Source organism: Rhinoderma darwinii, chromosome 3 (assembly GCF_050947455.1).
Source record: "Rhinoderma darwinii isolate aRhiDar2 chromosome 3, aRhiDar2.hap1, whole genome shotgun sequence".
NCBI classification, from domain to species: Eukaryota; Metazoa; Chordata; class Amphibia; order Anura; family Rhinodermatidae; genus Rhinoderma; species Rhinoderma darwinii.
The window spans coordinates 389,551,061-389,568,294 of record NC_134689.1 but is presented as its reverse complement, the minus strand read 5'-3'; the positions used below and the strand labels follow the sequence as shown (position 1 = coordinate 389,568,294).

At 40.1% G+C, this 17,234-nt stretch overlaps 1 non-coding gene across 1 annotated transcript; it reads right to left on the bottom strand.

Moving 5' to 3' along the window:
- Positions 1–8,341: 8,341 nt before the first annotated feature.
- Positions 8,342–8,414, bottom strand: TRNAC-ACA (transfer RNA cysteine (anticodon ACA)). Its single transcript has one exon. It is a non-coding gene; the product is annotated as a tRNA-Cys (tRNA).
- Positions 8,415–17,234: the final 8,820 nt, after the last annotated feature.

Sequence of the window (17,234 nt, the reverse complement as noted above, 5' to 3'; positions counted from 1 at the left end):
ACGATCACGGCAACATGTACGAGCCAGGTAGGAGTCAAACCTACAATCTTCTGAATCGTAGTCAGACGCGTTGTCCATTGCGCCACTGGCCCAGATGCAATGAGTATTGTTGCTTATGCATCACATTTCTGGATAACCCCAAAACTTACACAAGGATCCGATTGCCATAAGTTCCTTTCATGTATTGCAAAGCAAGTCGGAACCAGATAGAGGGGAAATATTTTCATGGAATCCGGAAATAATGTGAGGCAAATCAAATGGAAACCAGCTAATAACGAAATATTTTCATGTGATTGAGAACTCTTGTGAAGTTTTTACTTTTTTCCACAACACATTTTCGGAACAGGCTAAATCACATATTTCCAGATTTTTGCCATCTAGAACAAAGAGAACAAGCCGTAGATAAAATGTGTTGTGTATTTCCTGAAAATCCATGAATATTCTTAAACATTGGGTAAATATCATTAAAAATAAGTAAGCAAAGGGTTACTGCCGTGACCCGGATTCGGACCGTGGTTGCTGCGGCCACAATGCAGAGTACTAACCACAATACGATCACAGCAACATGTACGAGCCAGGTAGGAGTCAAACCTACAATCTTCTGATTCGTAGTCAGACGCGTTGTCCATTGCGCCACTGGCCCAGATGCAATGAGTATTGTTGCTTATGCATCACATTTCTGGATCACCTCAAAACTTACACAAGGATCCGATTGCCATAAGTACCTTTCATGTATTGCAAAGCAAGTCGGAACCAGATAGAGGGGAAATATTTTCATGGAATCCGGAAATCATGTGAGGCAAATCAAATGGAAACCAGCTAATAACGAAATATTTTCATGTGATTGAGAACTCTTGTGAAGTTTTTACTTTTTTCCACAACACATTTTCGGAACAGGCTAAATCACATATTTCCAGATTTTTGCCATCTAGAACAAAGAGAACAAGCCGTAGATAAAATGTGTTGTGTATTTCCTGAAAATCCATGAATATTCTTAAACCTTGGGTAAATATCATTAAAAATAAGTAAGCAAAGGATTACTGCCGTGACCCGGATTCGAACCGGGGTTGCTGCGGCCACAACGCAGAGTACTAATCACTATACGATCACATGTACAAGCCAGAAAGGAGTCGAACCTACAATCTTCTGATTCGTAGTCAGACGCGTTGTCCATTGCGCCACTGGCCCAGATGCAACGAGTATTGTTGCTTATGCATCACATTTCTGGATCACCGCGTTGCATCTGCGCCACTGGCCCAGATGCAACGAGTATTGTTGCTTATGCATCACATTTCTGGATCACCTCAAAACTTACACAAGGATCCGATTGCCATAAGTTCCTTTCATGTATTGCAAAGCAAGTCGGAACCAGATAGAGGGGAAATATTTTCATGGAATCTGGAAATCATGTGAGGCAAATCAAATGGAAACCAGCTAATAACGAAATATTTTCATGTGATTGAGAACTCTTGTGAAGTTTTTACTTTTTTCCACAACACATTTTCGGAACAGGCTAAATCACATATTTCCAGATTTTTGCCATCTAGAACAAAGAGAACAAGCCGTAGATAAAATGTGTTGTGTATTTCCTGAAAATCCATGAATATTCTTAAACCTTGGGTAAATATCATTAAAAATAAGTAAGCAAAGGGTTACTGCCGTGACCCGGATTCGGACCAGGGTTGCTGCGGCCACAACGCAGAGTACTAACCACTATACGATCACGGCAACATGTACGAGCCAGGTAGGAGTCAAACCTACAATCTTCTGATTCGTAGTCAGACGCGTTGTCCATTGCGCCACTGGCCCAGATGCAATGAGTATTGTTGCTTATGCATCAAATTTCTGGATAACCCCAAAACTTACACAAGGATCCGATTGCCATAAGTTCCTTTCATGTATTGCAAAGCAAGTCGGAACCAGATAGAGGGGAAATATTTTCATGGAATCCGGAAATAATGTGAGGCAAATCAAATGGAAACCAGCTAATAACGAAATATTTTCATGTGATTGAGAACTCTTGTGAAGTTTTTACTTTTTTCCACAACACATTTTCGGAACAGGCTAAATCACATATTTCCAGATTTTTGCCATCTAGAACAAAGAGAACAAGCCGTAGATAAAATGTGTTGTGTATTTCCTGAAAATCCATGAATATTCTTAAACATTGGGTAAATATCATTAAAAATAAGTAAGCAAAGGGTTACTGCCGTGACCCGGATTCGGACCGTGGTTGCTGCGGCCACAATGCAGAGTACTAACCACAATACGATCACAGCAACATGTACGAGCCAGGTAGGAGTCAAACCTACAATCTTCTGATTCGTAGTCAGACGCGTTGTCCATTGCGCCACTGGCCCAGATGCAATGAGTATTGTTGCTTATGCATCACATTTCTGGATCACCTCAAAACTTACACAAGGATCCGATTGCCATAAGTACCTTTCATGTATTGCAAAGCAAGTCGGAACCAGATAGAGGGGAAATATTTTCATGGAATCTGGAAATCATGTGAGGCAAATCAAATGGAAACCAGCTAATAACGAAATATTTTCATGTGATTGAGAACTCTTGTGAAGTTTTTACTTTTTTCCACAACACATTTTCGGAACAGGCTAAATCACATATTTCCAGATTTTTGCCATCTAGAACAAAGAGAACAAGCCGTAGATAAAATGTGTTGTGTATTTCCTGAAAATCCATGAATATTGTTAAACTTGGGTAAATATCATTAAAAATAAGTAAGCAAACGGTTACTGCCGTGACCTGGATTCGGACCGGGGTTGCTGCGGCCACAACGCAGAGTACTAACCACTATACGATCACGGCAACATGTACGAGCCAGGTAGGAGTCAAACCTACAATCTTCTGAATCGTAGTCAGACGCGTTGTCCATTGCGCCACTGGCCCAGATGCAATGAGTATTGTTGCTTATGCATCACATTTCTGGATAACCCCAAAACTTACACAAGGATCCGATTGCCATAAGTTCCTTTCATGTATTGCAAAGCAAGTCGGAACCAGATAGAGGGGAAATATTTTCATGGAATCCGGAAATAATGTGAGGCAAATCAAATGGAAACCAGCTAATAACGAAATATTTTCATGTGATTGAGAACTCTTGTGAAGTTTTTACTTTTTTCCACAACACATTTTCGGAACAGGCTAAATCACATATTTCCAGATTTTTGCCATCTAGAACAAAGAGAACAAGCCGTAGATAAAATGTGTTGTGTATTTCCTGAAAATCCATGAATATTCTTAAACATTGGGTAAATATCATTAAAAATAAGTAAGCAAAGGGTTACTGCCGTGACCCGGATTCGGACCGTGGTTGCTGCGGCCACAACGCAGAGTACTAACCACAATACGATCACAGCAACATGTACGAGCCAGGTAGGAGTCGAACCTACAATCTTCTGATTCGTAGTCAGACGCGTTGTCCGTTGCGCCACTGGCCCAGATGCAACGAGTATTGTTGCTTATGCATCACATTTCTGGATCACCTCAAAACTTACACAAGGATCCGATTGCCATAAGTTCCTTTCATGTATTGCAAAGCAAGTCGGAACCAGATAGAGGGGAAATATTTTCATGGAATCCGGAAATCATGTGAGGCAAATCAAATGGAAACCAGCTAATAACGAAATATTTTCATGTGATTGAGAACTCTTGTGAAGTTTTTACTTTTTTCCACAACACATTTTCGGAACAGGCTAAATCACATATTTCCAGATTTTTGCCATCTAGAACAAAGAGAACAAGCCGTAGATAAAATGTGTTGTGTATTTCCTGAAAATCCATGAATAATCTTAAACCTTGGGTAAATATCATTAAAAATAAGTAAGCAAACGGTTACTGCCGTGACCCAGATTCGGACCGGGGTTGCTACGGCCACAACGCAGAGTACTAACCACTATACGATCACGGCAACATGTACGAGCCAGGTAGGAGTCAAACCTACAATTTTCTGATTCGTAGTTAGATGTGTTGTCCATTGCGCCACTGGCCCAGATGCAATGAGTATTGTTGCTTATGCATCACATTTCTGGATCACCTCAAAACTTACACAAGGATCCGATTGCCATAAGTTCCTTTCATGTATTGCAAAGCAAGTCGGAACCAGATAGAGGGGAAATATTTTCATGGAATCTGGAAATCATGTGAGGCAAATCAAATGGAAACCAGCTAATAACGAAATATTTTCATGTGATTGAGAACTCTTGTGAAGTTTTTACTTTTTTCCACAACAAATTTTCGGAACAGGCTAAATCACATATTTCCAGATTTTTGCCATCTAGAACAAAGAGAACAAGCCGTAGATAAAATGTGTTGTGTATTTCCTGAAAATCCATGAATATTCTTAAACCTTGGGTAAATATCATTAAAAATAAGTAAGCAAAGGGTTACTGCCGTGACCCGGATTCGGACCGTGGTTGCTGCGGCCACAACGCAGAGTACTAACCACAATACGATCACGGCAACATGTACGAGCCAGGTAGGAGTCAAACCTACAATCTTCTGATTCGTAGTCAGACGCGTTGTCCATTGCGCCACTGGCCCAGATGCAACGAGTATTGTTGCTTATGCATCACATTTCTGGATCACCTCAAAACTTACACAAGGATCCGATTGCCATAAGTTCCTTTCATGTATTGCAAAGCAAGTCGGAACCAGATAGAGGGGAAATATTTTCATGGAATCTGGAAATCATGTGAGGCAAATCAAATGGAAACCAGCTAATAACGAAATATTTTCATGTGATTGAGAACTCTTGTGAAGTTTTTACTTTTTTCCACAACACATTTTCGGAACAGGCTAAATCACATATTTCCAGATTTTTGCCATCTAGAACAAAGAGAACAAGCCGTAGATAAAATGTGTTGTGTATTTCCTGAAAATCCATGAATATTCTTAAACCTTGGGTAAATATCATTAAAAATAAGTAAGCAAACGGTTACTGCCGTGACCCGGATTCGGACCGGGGTTGCTACGGCCACAACGCAGAGTACTAACCACTATACGATTATGGCAACATGTACGAGCCAGGTAGGAGTCAAACCTACAATTTTCTGATTCGTAGTCAGACGTGTTGCCCATTGCGCCACTGGCCCAGATGCAATGAGTATTGTTGCTTATGCATCACATTTCTGGATCACCTCAAAACTTACACAAGGATCCGATTGCCATAAGTTCCTTTCATGTATTGCAAAGCAAGTCGGAACCAGATAGAGGGGAAATATTTTCATGGAATCTGGAAATCATGTGAGGCAAATCAAATGGAAACCAGCTAATAACGAAATATTTTCATGTGATTGAGAACTCTTGTGAAGTTTTTACTTTTTTCCACAACAAATTTTCGGAACAGGCTAAATCACATATTTCCAGATTTTTGCCATCTAGAACAAAGAGAACAAGCCGTAGATAAAATGTGTTGTGTATTTCCTGAAAATCCATGAATATTCTTAAACCTTGGGTAAATATCATTAAAAATAAGTAAGCAAAGGGTTACTGCCGTGACCCGGATTCGGACCGTGGTTGCTGCGGCCACAACGCAGAGTACTAACCACAATACGATCACGGCAACATGTACGAGCCAGGTAGGAGTCAAACCTACAATCTTCTGATTCGTAGTCAGACGCGTTGTCCATTGCGCCACTGGCCCAGATGCAACGAGTATTGTTGCTTATGCATCACATTTCTGGATCACCTCAAAACTTACACAAGGATCCGATTGCCATAAGTTCCTTTCATGTATTGCAAAGCAAGTCGGAACCAGATAGAGGGGAAATATTTTCATGGAATCTGGAAATCATGTGAGGCAAATGAAATGGAAACCAGCTAATAACGAAATATTTTCATGTGATTGAGAACTCTTGTGAAGTTTTTACTTTTTTCCACAACACATTTTCGGAAAAGGCTAAATCACATATTTCCAGATTTTTGCCATCTAGAACAAAGAGAACAAGCCGTAGATAAAATGTGTTGTGTATTTCCTGAAAATCCATGAATATTCTTAAACCTTGGGTAAATATCATTAAAAATAAGTAAGCAAACGGTTACTGCCGTGACCCGGATTCGGACCGGGGTTGCTACGGCCACAACGCAGAGTACTAACCACTATACGATTATGGCAACATGTACGAGCCAGGTAAGAGTCAAACCTACAATTTTCTGATTCGTAGTCAGACGTGTTGTCCATTGCGCCACTGGCCCAGATGCAATGAGTATTGTTGCTTATGCATCACATTTCTGGATCACCTCAAAACTTACACAAGGATCCGATTGCCATAAGTTCCTTTCATGTATTGCAAAGCAAGTCGGAACCAGATAGAGGGGAAATATTTTCATGGAATCTGGAAATCATGTGAGGCAAATCAAATGGAAACCAGCTAATAACGAAATATTTTCATGTGATTGAGAACTCTTGTGAAGTTTTTACTTTTTTCCACAACACATTTTCGGAACAGGCTAAATCACATATTTCCAGATTTTTGCCATCTAGAACAAAGAGAACAAGCCGTAGATAAAATGTGTTGTGTATTTCCTGAAAATCCATGAATATTCTTAAACCTTGGGTAAATATCATTAAAAATAAGTAAGCAAACGGTTACTGCCGTGACCCGGATTCGGACCGGGGTTGCTACGGCCACAACGCAGAGTACTAACCACTATACGATTATGGCAACATGTACGAGCCAGGTAGGAGTCAAACCTACAATTTTCTGATTCGTAGTCAGACGTGTTGCCCATTGCGCCACTGGCCCAGATGCAATGAGTATTGTTGCTTATGCATCACATTTCTGGATCACCTCAAAACTTACACAAGGATCCGATTGCCATAAGTTCCTTTCATGTATTGCAAAGCAAGTCGGAACCAGATAGAGGGGAAATATTTTCATGGAATCTGGAAATCATGTGAGGCAAATCAAATGGAAACCAGCTAATAACGAAATATTTTCATGTGATTGAGAACTCTTGTGAAGTTTTTACTTTTTTCCACAACAAATTTTCGGAACAGGCTAAATCACATATTTCCAGATTTTTGCCATCTAGAACAAAGAGAACAAGCCGTAGATAAAATGTGTTGTGTATTTCCTGAAAATCCATGAATATTCTTAAACCTTGGGTAAATATCATTAAAAATAAGTAAGCAAAGGGTTACTGCCGTGACCCGGATTCGGACCGTGGTTGCTGCGGCCACAACGCAGAGTACTAACCACAATACGATCACGGCAACATGTACGAGCCAGGTAGGAGTCAAACCTACAATCTTCTGATTCGTAGTCAGACGCGTTGTCCATTGCGCCACTGGCCCAGATGCAACGAGTATTGTTGCTTATGCATCACATTTCTGGATCACCTCAAAACTTACACAAGGATCCGATTGCCATAAGTTCCTTTCATGTATTGCAAAGCAAGTCGGAACCAGATAGAGGGGAAATATTTTCATGGAATCTGGAAATCATGTGAGGCAAATCAAATGGAAACCAGCTAATAACGAAATATTTTCATGTGATTGAGAACTCTTGTGAAGTTTTTACTTTTTTCCACAACACATTTTCGGAAAAGGCTAAATCACATATTTCCAGATTTTTGCCATCTAGAACAAAGAGAACAAGCCGTAGATAAAATGTGTTGTGTATTTCCTGAAAATCCATGAATATTCTTAAACCTTGGGTAAATATCATTAAAAATAAGTAAGCAAACGGTTACTGCCGTGACCCGGATTCGGACCGGGGTTGCTACGGCCACAACGCAGAGTACTAACCACTATACGATTATGGCAACATGTACGAGCCAGGTAAGAGTCAAACCTACAATTTTCTGATTCGTAGTCAGACGTGTTGTCCATTGCGCCACTGGCCCAGATGCAATGAGTATTGTTGCTTATGCATCACATTTCTGGATCACCTCAAAACTTACACAAGGATCCGATTGCCATAAGTTCCTTTCATGTATTGCAAAGCAAGTCGGAACCAGATAGAGGGGAAATATTTTCATGGAATCTGGAAATCATGTGAGGCAAATCAAATGGAAACCAGCTAATAATGAAATATTTTCATGTGATTGAGAACTCTTGTGAAGTTTTTACTTTTTTCCACAACACATTTTCGGAACAGGCTAAATCACATATTTCCAGATTTTTGCCATCTAGAACAAAGAGAACAAGCCGTAGATAAAATTTGTTGTGTATTTCCTGAAAATCCATGAATATTCTTAAACCTTGGGTAAATATCATTAAAAATAAGTAAGCAAAGGATTACTGCCGTGACCCGGATTCGGACCGGGGTTGCTGCGGCCACAACGCAGAGTACTAATCACTATACGATCACATGTACGAGCCAGATAGGAGTCGAACCTACAATCTTCTGATTTGTAGTCAGACGCGTTGTCCATTGCGCCACTGGCCCAGATGCAACGAGAATTGTTGCTTATGCATCACATTTCTGGATCACCGCGTTGCATCTGCGCCACTGGCCCAGATGCAACGAGTATTGTTGCTTATGCATCACATTTCTGGATCACCTCAAAACTTACACAAGGATCCGATTGCCATAAGTTCCTTTCATGTATTGCAAAGCAAGTCGGAACCAGATAGAGGGGAAATATTTTCATGGAATCTGGAAATCATGTGAGGCAAATCAAATGGAAACCAGCTAATAACGAAATATTTTCATGTGATTGAGAACTCTTGTGAAGTTTTTACTTTTTTCCACAACACATTTTCGGAACAGGCTAAATCACATATTTCCAGATTTTTGCCATCTAGAACAAAGAGAACAAGCCGTAGATAAAATGTGTTGTGTATTTCCTGAAAATCCATGAATATTCTTAAACATTGGGTAAATATCATTAAAAATAAGTAAGCAAAGGGTTACTGCCGTGACCCGGATTCGGACCGTGGTTGCTGCGGCCACAACGCAGAGTACTAACCACAATACGATCACAGCAACATGTACGAGCCAGGTAGGAGTCAAACCTACAATCTTCTGATTCGTAGTCAGACGTGTTGTCCATTGCGCCACTGGCCCAGATGCAACGAGTATTGTTGCTTATGCATCACATTTCTGGATCACCTCAAAACTTACACAAGGATCCGATTGCCATAAGTTCCTTTCATGTATTGCAAAGCAAGTCGGAACCAGATAGAGGGGAAATATTTTCATGGAATCTGGAAATCATGTGAGGCAAATCAAATGGAAAACAGCTAATAACGAAATATTTTCATGTGATTGAGAACTCTTGTGAAGTTTTTACTTTTTTCCACAACACATTTTCGGAACAGGCTAAATCACATATTTCCAGATTTTTGCCATCTAGAACAAAGAGAACAAGCTGTAGATAAAATGTGTTGTGTATTTCCTGAAAATCCATGAATATTCTTAAACCTTGGGTAAATATCATTAAAAATAAGTAGGCAAACGGTTACTGCTGTGACCCGGATTCGGACCGGGGTTGCTGCGGCCACAACGCAGAGTACTAACCACTATACGATAAAGGCAACATGTACGAGCCAGGTAGGAGTCGAACCTACAATCTTCTGATTCGTAGTCAGACGCGTTGTCCGTTGCGCCACTGGCCCAGATGCAACGAGTATTGTTGCTTATGCATCACATTTCTGGATCACCTCAAAACTTACACAAGGATCCGATTGCCATAAGTTCCTTTCATGTATTGCAAAGCAAGTCGGAACCAGATAGAGGGGAAATATTTTCATGGAATCTGGAAATCATGTGAGGCAAATCAAATGGAAATCAGCTAATAACGAAATATTTTCATGTGATTGAGAACTCTTGTGAAGTTTTTACTTTTTTCCACAACACATTTTCGGAACAGGCTAAATCACATATTTCCAGATTTTTGCCATCTAGAACAAAGAGAACAAGCCGTAGATAAAATGTGTTGTGTATTTCCTGAAAATCCATGAATATTCTTAAACATTGGGTAAATATCATTAAAAATAAGTAAGCAAAGGGTTACTGCCGTGACCCGGATTCGGACCGTGGTTGCTGCGGCCACAACGCAGAGTACTAACCACAATACGATCACGGCAACATGTACGAGCCAGGTAGGAGTCAAACCTACAATCTTCTGATTCGTAGTCAGACGCGTTGTCCATTGCGCCACTGGCCCAGATGCAACGAGTATTGTTGCTTATGCATCACATTTCTGGATCACCTCAAAACTTACACAAGGATCCGATTGCCATAAGTTCCTTTCATGTATTGCAAAGCAAGTCGGAACCAGATAGAGGGGAAATATTTTCATGGAATCTGGAAATCATGTGAGGCAAATCAAATGGAAACCAGCTAATAACGAAATATTTTCATGTGATTGAGAACTCTTGTGAAGTTTTTACTTTTTTCCACAACACATTTTCGGAACAGGCTAAATCACATATTTCCAGATTTTTGCCATCTAGAACAAAGAGAACAAGCCGTAGATAAAATGTGTTGTGTATTTCCTGAAAATCCATGAATATTCTTAAACATTGGGTAAATATCATTAAAAATAAGTAAGCAAAGGGTTACTGCCGTGACCCGGATTCGGACCGTGGTTGCTGCGGCCACAACGCAGAGTACTAACCACAATACGATCACGGCAACATGTACGAGCCAGGTAGGAGTCAAACCTACAATCGTCTGATTCGTAGTCAGACGCGTTGTCCATTGCGCCACTGGCCCAGATGCAACGAGTATTGTTGCTTATGCATCACATTTCTGGATCACCTCAAAACTTACACAAGGATCCGATTGCCATAAGTTCCTTTCATGTATTGCAAAGCAAGTTGGAACCAGATAGAGGGGAAATATTTTCATGGAATCTGGAAATCATGTGAGGCAAATCAAATGGAAACCAGCTAATAACGAAATATTTTCATGTGATTGAGAACTCTTGTGAAGTTTTTACTTTTTTCCACAACACATTTTCGGAACAGGCTAAATCACATATTTCCAGATTTTTGCCATCTAGAACAAAGAGAACAAGCCGTAGATAAAATGTGTTGTGTATTTCCTGAAAATCCATGAATATTCTTAAACCTTGGGTAAATATCATTAAAAATAAGTAAGCAAAGGGTTACTGCCGTGACCCGGATTTGGACCGGGGTTGCTGCGGCCACAACGCAGAGTACTAACCACTATACGATCACGGCAACATGTACGAGCCAGGTAGTAGTCAAACCTACAATCTTCTGATTCGTAGTCAGACGCGTTGTCCATTGCGCCACTGGCCCAGATGCAACGAGTATTGTTGCTTATGCATCACATTTCTGGATCACCTCAAAACTTACACAAGGATCCGATTGCCATAAGTTCCTTTCATGTATTGCAAAGCAAGTCGGAACCAGATAGAGAGGAAATATTTTCATGGAATCTGGAAATCATGTGAGGCAAATCAAATGGAAACCAGCTAATAACGAAATATTTTCATGTGATTGAGAACTCTTGTGAAGTTTTTACTTTTTTCCACAACACATTTTCGGAACAGGCTAAATCACATATTTCCAGATTTTTGCCATCTAGAACAAAGAGAACAAGCTGTAGATAAAATGTGTTGTGTATTTCCTGAAAATCCATGAATATTCTTAAACCTTGGGTAAATATCATTAAAAATAAGTAAGCAAACGGTTATTGCTGCGGCCACAACGCAGAGTACTAACAACTATACGATAAAGGCAACATGTACGAGCCAGGTAGGAGTCGAACCTACAATCTTCTGATTCATAGTCAGACGCGTTGTCCATTGCACCACTGGCCAAGATGCAACGAGAATTGTTGCTTATGCATCACATTTCTGGATCACCTCAAAACTTACTCAAGGATCCGATTGCCATAAGTTCCTTTCATGTATTGCAAAGCAAGTCGGAACCAGATAGAGGGGAAATATTTTCATGGAATCCGGAAATCATGTGAGGCAAATCAAATGGAAACCAGCTAATAACGAAATATTTTCATGTGATTGAGAACTCTTGTGAAGTTTTTACTTTTTTCCACAACACATTTTCGGAACAGGCTAAATCACATATTTCCAGATTTTTGCCATCTAGAACAAAGAGAACAAGCCGTAGATAAAATGTGTTGTGTATTTCCTGAAAATCCATGAATATTCTTAAACATTGGGTAAATATCATTAAAAATAAGTAAGCAAAGGGTTACTGCCGTGACCCGGATTCGGACCGTGGTTGCTGCGGCCACAACGCAGAGTACTAACCACAATACGATCACGGCAACATGTACGAGCCAGGTAGAAGTCAAACCTACAATCGTCTGATTCGTAGTCAGACGCGTTGTCCATTGCGCCACTGGCCCAGATGCAACGAGTATTGTTGCTTATGCATCACATTTCTGGATCACCTCAAAACTTACACAAGGATCCGATTGCCATAAGTTCCTTTCATGTATTGCAAAGCAAGTTGGAACCAGATAGAGGGGAAATATTTTCATGGAATCTGGAAATCATGTGAGGCAAATCAAATGGAAACCAGCTAATAACGAAATACTTTCATGTGATTGAGAACTCTTGTGAAGTTTTTACTTTTTTCCACAACACATTTTCGGAACAGGCTAAATCACATATTTCCAGATTTTTGCCATCTAGAACAAAGAGAACAAGCCGTAGATAAAATGTGTTGTGTATTTCCTGAAAATCCATGAATATTCTTAAACCTTGGGTAAATATCATTAAAAATAAGTAAGCAAAGGGTTACTGCCGTGACCCGGATTTGGACCGGGGTTGCTGCGGCCACAACGCAGAGTACTAACCACTATACGATCACGGCAACATGTACGAGCCAGGTAGTAGTCAAACCTACAATCTTCTGATTCGTAGTCAGACGCGTTGTCCATTGCGCCACTGGCCCAGATGTAATGAGTATTGTTGCTTATGCATCACATTTCTGGATCACCTCAAAACTTACACAAGGATCCGATTGCCATAAGTTCCTTTCATGTATTGCAAAGCAAGTCGGAACCAGATAGAGGGGAAATATTTTCATGGAATCTGGAAATCATGTGAGGCAAATCATATGGAAACCAGCTAATAACGAAATATTTTCATGTGATTGAGAACTCTTGTGAAGTTTTTACTTTTTTCCACAACACATTTTCGGAACAGGCTAAATCACATATTTCCAGATTTTTGCCATCTAGAACAAAGAGAACAAGCCGTAGATAAAATGTGTTGTGTATTTCCTGAAAATCCATGAATAATCTTAAACCTTGGGTAAATATCATTAAAAATAAGTAAGCAAACGGTTACTGCCGTGACCCGGATTCGGACCGGGGTTGCTGCGGCCACAACGCAGAGTACTAACCACTATACGATCACAGCAACATGTACGAGCCAGGTACGAGTCAAACCTACAATCTTCTGATTCGTAGTCAGACGCGTTGTCCATTGCGCCACTGGCCCAGGTGTAATGAGTATTGTTGCTTATGCATCACATTTCTGGATCACCTCAAAACTTACACAAGGATCCGATTGCCATAAGTTCCTTTCATGTATTGCAAAGCAAGTCGGAACCAGATAGAGGGGAAATATTTTCATGGAATCTGGAAATCATGTGAGGCAAATCATATGGAAACCAGCTAATAACGAAATATTTTCATGTGATTGAGAACTCTTGTGAAGTTTTTACTTTTTTCCACAACACATTTTCGGAACAGGCTAAATCACATATTTCCAGATTTTTGCCATCTAGAACAAAGAGAACAAGCCGTAGATAAAATGTGTTGTGTATTTCCTGAAAATCCATGAATATTCTTAAACCTTGGGTAAATATCATTAAAAATAAGTAAGCAAAGGGTTACTGCCGTGACCCGGATTCGGACCAGGGTTGCTGCGGCCACAACGCAGAGTACTAACCACTATACGATCACGGCAACATGTACGAGCCAGGTAGGAGTCAAACCTACAATCTTCTGATTCGTAGTCAGACGCGTTGTCCATTGCGCCACTGACCCAGATGCAATGAGTATTGTTGCTTATGTATCACATTTCTGGATCACCTCAAAACTTACACAAGGATCCGATTGCCATAAGTACCTTTCATGTATTGCAAAGCAAGTCGGAACCAGATAGAGGGGAAATATTTTCATGGAATCTGGAAATCATGTGAGGCAAATAAAAAATGGAAACCAGCTAATAACGAAATATTTTCATGTGATTGAGAACTCTTGTGAAGTTTTTACTTTTTTCCACAACACATTTTCGGAACAGGCTAAATCACATATTTCCAGATTTTTGCCATCTAGAACAAAGAGAACAAGCCGTAGATAAAATGTGTTGTGTATTTCCTGAAAATCCATGAATAATCTTAAACCTTGGGTAAATATCATTAAAAATAAGTAAGCAAACGGTTACTGCCGTGACCCGGATTCGGACCGGGGTTGCTGCGGCCACAACGCAGAGTACTAACCACTATACGATCACAGCAACATGTACGAGCCAGGTACGAGTCAAACCTACAATCTTCTGATTCGTAGTCAGACGCGTTGTCCATTGCGCCACTGGCCCAGATGTAATGAGTATTGTTGCTTATGCATCACATTTCTGGATCACCTCAAAACTTACACAAGGATCCGATTGCCATAAGTTCCTTTCATGTATTGCAAAGCAAGTCGGAACCAGATAGAGGGGAAATATTTTCATGGAATCTGGAAATCATGTGAGGCAAATCATATGGAAACCAGCTAATAACGAAATATTTTCATGTGATTGAGAACTCTTGTGAAGTTTTTACTTTTTTCCACAACACATTTTCGGAACAGGCTAAATCACATATTTCCAGATTTTTGCCATCTAGAACAAAGAGAACAAGCCGTAGATAAAATGTGTTGTGTATTTCCTGAAAATCCATGAATATTCTTAAACCTTGGGTAAATATCATTAAAAATAAGTAAGCAAAGGGTTACTGCCGTGACCCGGATTCGGACCAGGGTTGCTGCGGCCACAACGCAGAGTACTAACCACTATACGATCACGGCAACATGTACGAGCCAGGTAGGAGTCAAACCTACAATCTTCTGATTCGTAGTCAGACGCGTTGTCCATTGCGCCACTGACCCAGATGCAATGAGTATTGTTGCTTATGTATCACATTTCTGGATCACCTCAAAACTTACACAAGGATCCGATTGCCATAAGTACCTTTCATGTATTGCAAAGCAAGTCGGAACCAGATAGAGGGGAAATATTTTCATGGAATCTGGAAATCATGTGAGGCAAATAAAAAATGGAAACCAGCTAATAACGAAATATTTTCATGTGATTGAGAACTCTTGTGAAGTTTTTACTTTTTTCCACAACACATTTTCGGAACAGGCTAAATCACATATTTCCAGATTTTTGCCATCTAGAACAAAGAGAACAAGCCGTAGATAAAATGTGTTGTGTATTTCCTGAAAATCCATGAATATTCTTAAACCTTGGGTAAATATCATTAAAAATAAGTTAGCAAAGGGTTACTGCCGTGACCCAGATTCGGACCGGGGTTGCTGCGGCCACAACGCAGAGTACTAACCACTATACGATAAAGGCAACATGTACGAGCCAGGTAGGAGTCGAACCTACAATCTTCTGATTCGTAGTCAGACGCGTTGTCCATTGCGCCTCTGGCCCAGATGCAATGAGTATTGTTGCTTATGCATCACATTTCTGGATAACCTCAAAACTTACACAAGGATCCGATTGCCATAAGTTCCTTTCATGTATTGCAAAGCAAGTCGGAACCAGATAGAGGGGAAATATTTTCATGGAATCTGGAAATCATGTGAGGCAAATCAAATGGAAACCAGCTAATAACTAAATATTTTCATGTGATTGAGAACTCTTGTGAAGTTTTTACTTTTTTCCACAACACATTTTCAGAACAGGCTAAATCACATATTTCCAGATTTTTGCCATCTAGAACAAAGAGAACAAGCCGTAGATAAAATGTGTTGTGTATTTCCTGAAAATCCATGAATATTCTTAAACCTTGGGTAAATATCATTAAAAATAAGTAAGCAAACGGTTACTGCCGTGACCCGGAATCGGACCGGGGTTGCTGCGGCCACAACGCAGAGTACTAACCACTATACGATCACAGCAACATGTACGAGCCAGGTAGGAGTCAAACCTACAATTTTCTGATTCGTAGTCAGACGTGTTGTCCATTGCGCCACTGGCCCAGATGGAATGAGTATTGTTGCTTATGTATCACATTTCTGGATCACCTCAAAACTTACACAAGGATCCGATTGCCATAAGTACCTTTCATGTATTGCAAAGCAAGTCGGAACCAGATAGAGGGGAAATATTTTCATGGAATCTGGAAATCATGTGAGGCAAATAAAAAATGGAAACCAGCTAATAACGAAATATTTTCATGTGATTGAGAACTCTTGTGAAGTTTTTACTTTTTTCCACAACACATTTTCGGAACAGGCTAAATCACATATTTCCAGATTTTTGCCATCTAGAACAAAGAGAACAAGCCGTAGATAAAATGTGTTGTGTATTTCCTGAAAATCCATGAATATTCTTAAACCTTGGGTAAATATCATTAAAAATAAGTAAGCAAACGGTTATTGCTGCGGCCACAACGCAGAGTACTAACAACTATACGATAAAGGCAACATGTACGAGCCAGGTAGGAGTCGAACCTACAATCTTCTGAGTCATAGTCAGACGCGTTGTCCATTGCACCACTGGCCAAGATGCAACGAGAATTGTTGCTTATGCATCACATTTCTGGATCACCTCAAAACTTACTCAAGGATCCGATTGCCATAAGTTCCTTTCATGTATTGCAAAGCAAGTCGGAACCAGATAGAGGGGAAATATTTTCATGGAATCCGGAAATCATGTGAGGCAAATCAAATGGAAACCAGCTAATAACGAAATATTTTCATGTGATTGAGAACTCTTGTGAAGTTTTTACTTTTTTCCACAACACATTTTCGGAACAGGCTAAATCACATATTTCCAGATTTTTGCCATCTAGAACAAAGAGAACAAGCCGTAGATAAAATGTGTTGTGTATTTCCTGAAAATCCATGAATATTCTTAAACATTGGGTAAATATCATTAAAAATAAGTAAGCAAAGGGTTACTGCCGTGACCCGGATTCGGACCGTGGTTGCTGCGGCCACAACGCAGAGTACTAACCACAATACGATCACGGCAACATGTACGAGCCAGGTAGAAGTCAAACCTACAATCGTCTGATTCGTAGTCAGACGCGTTGT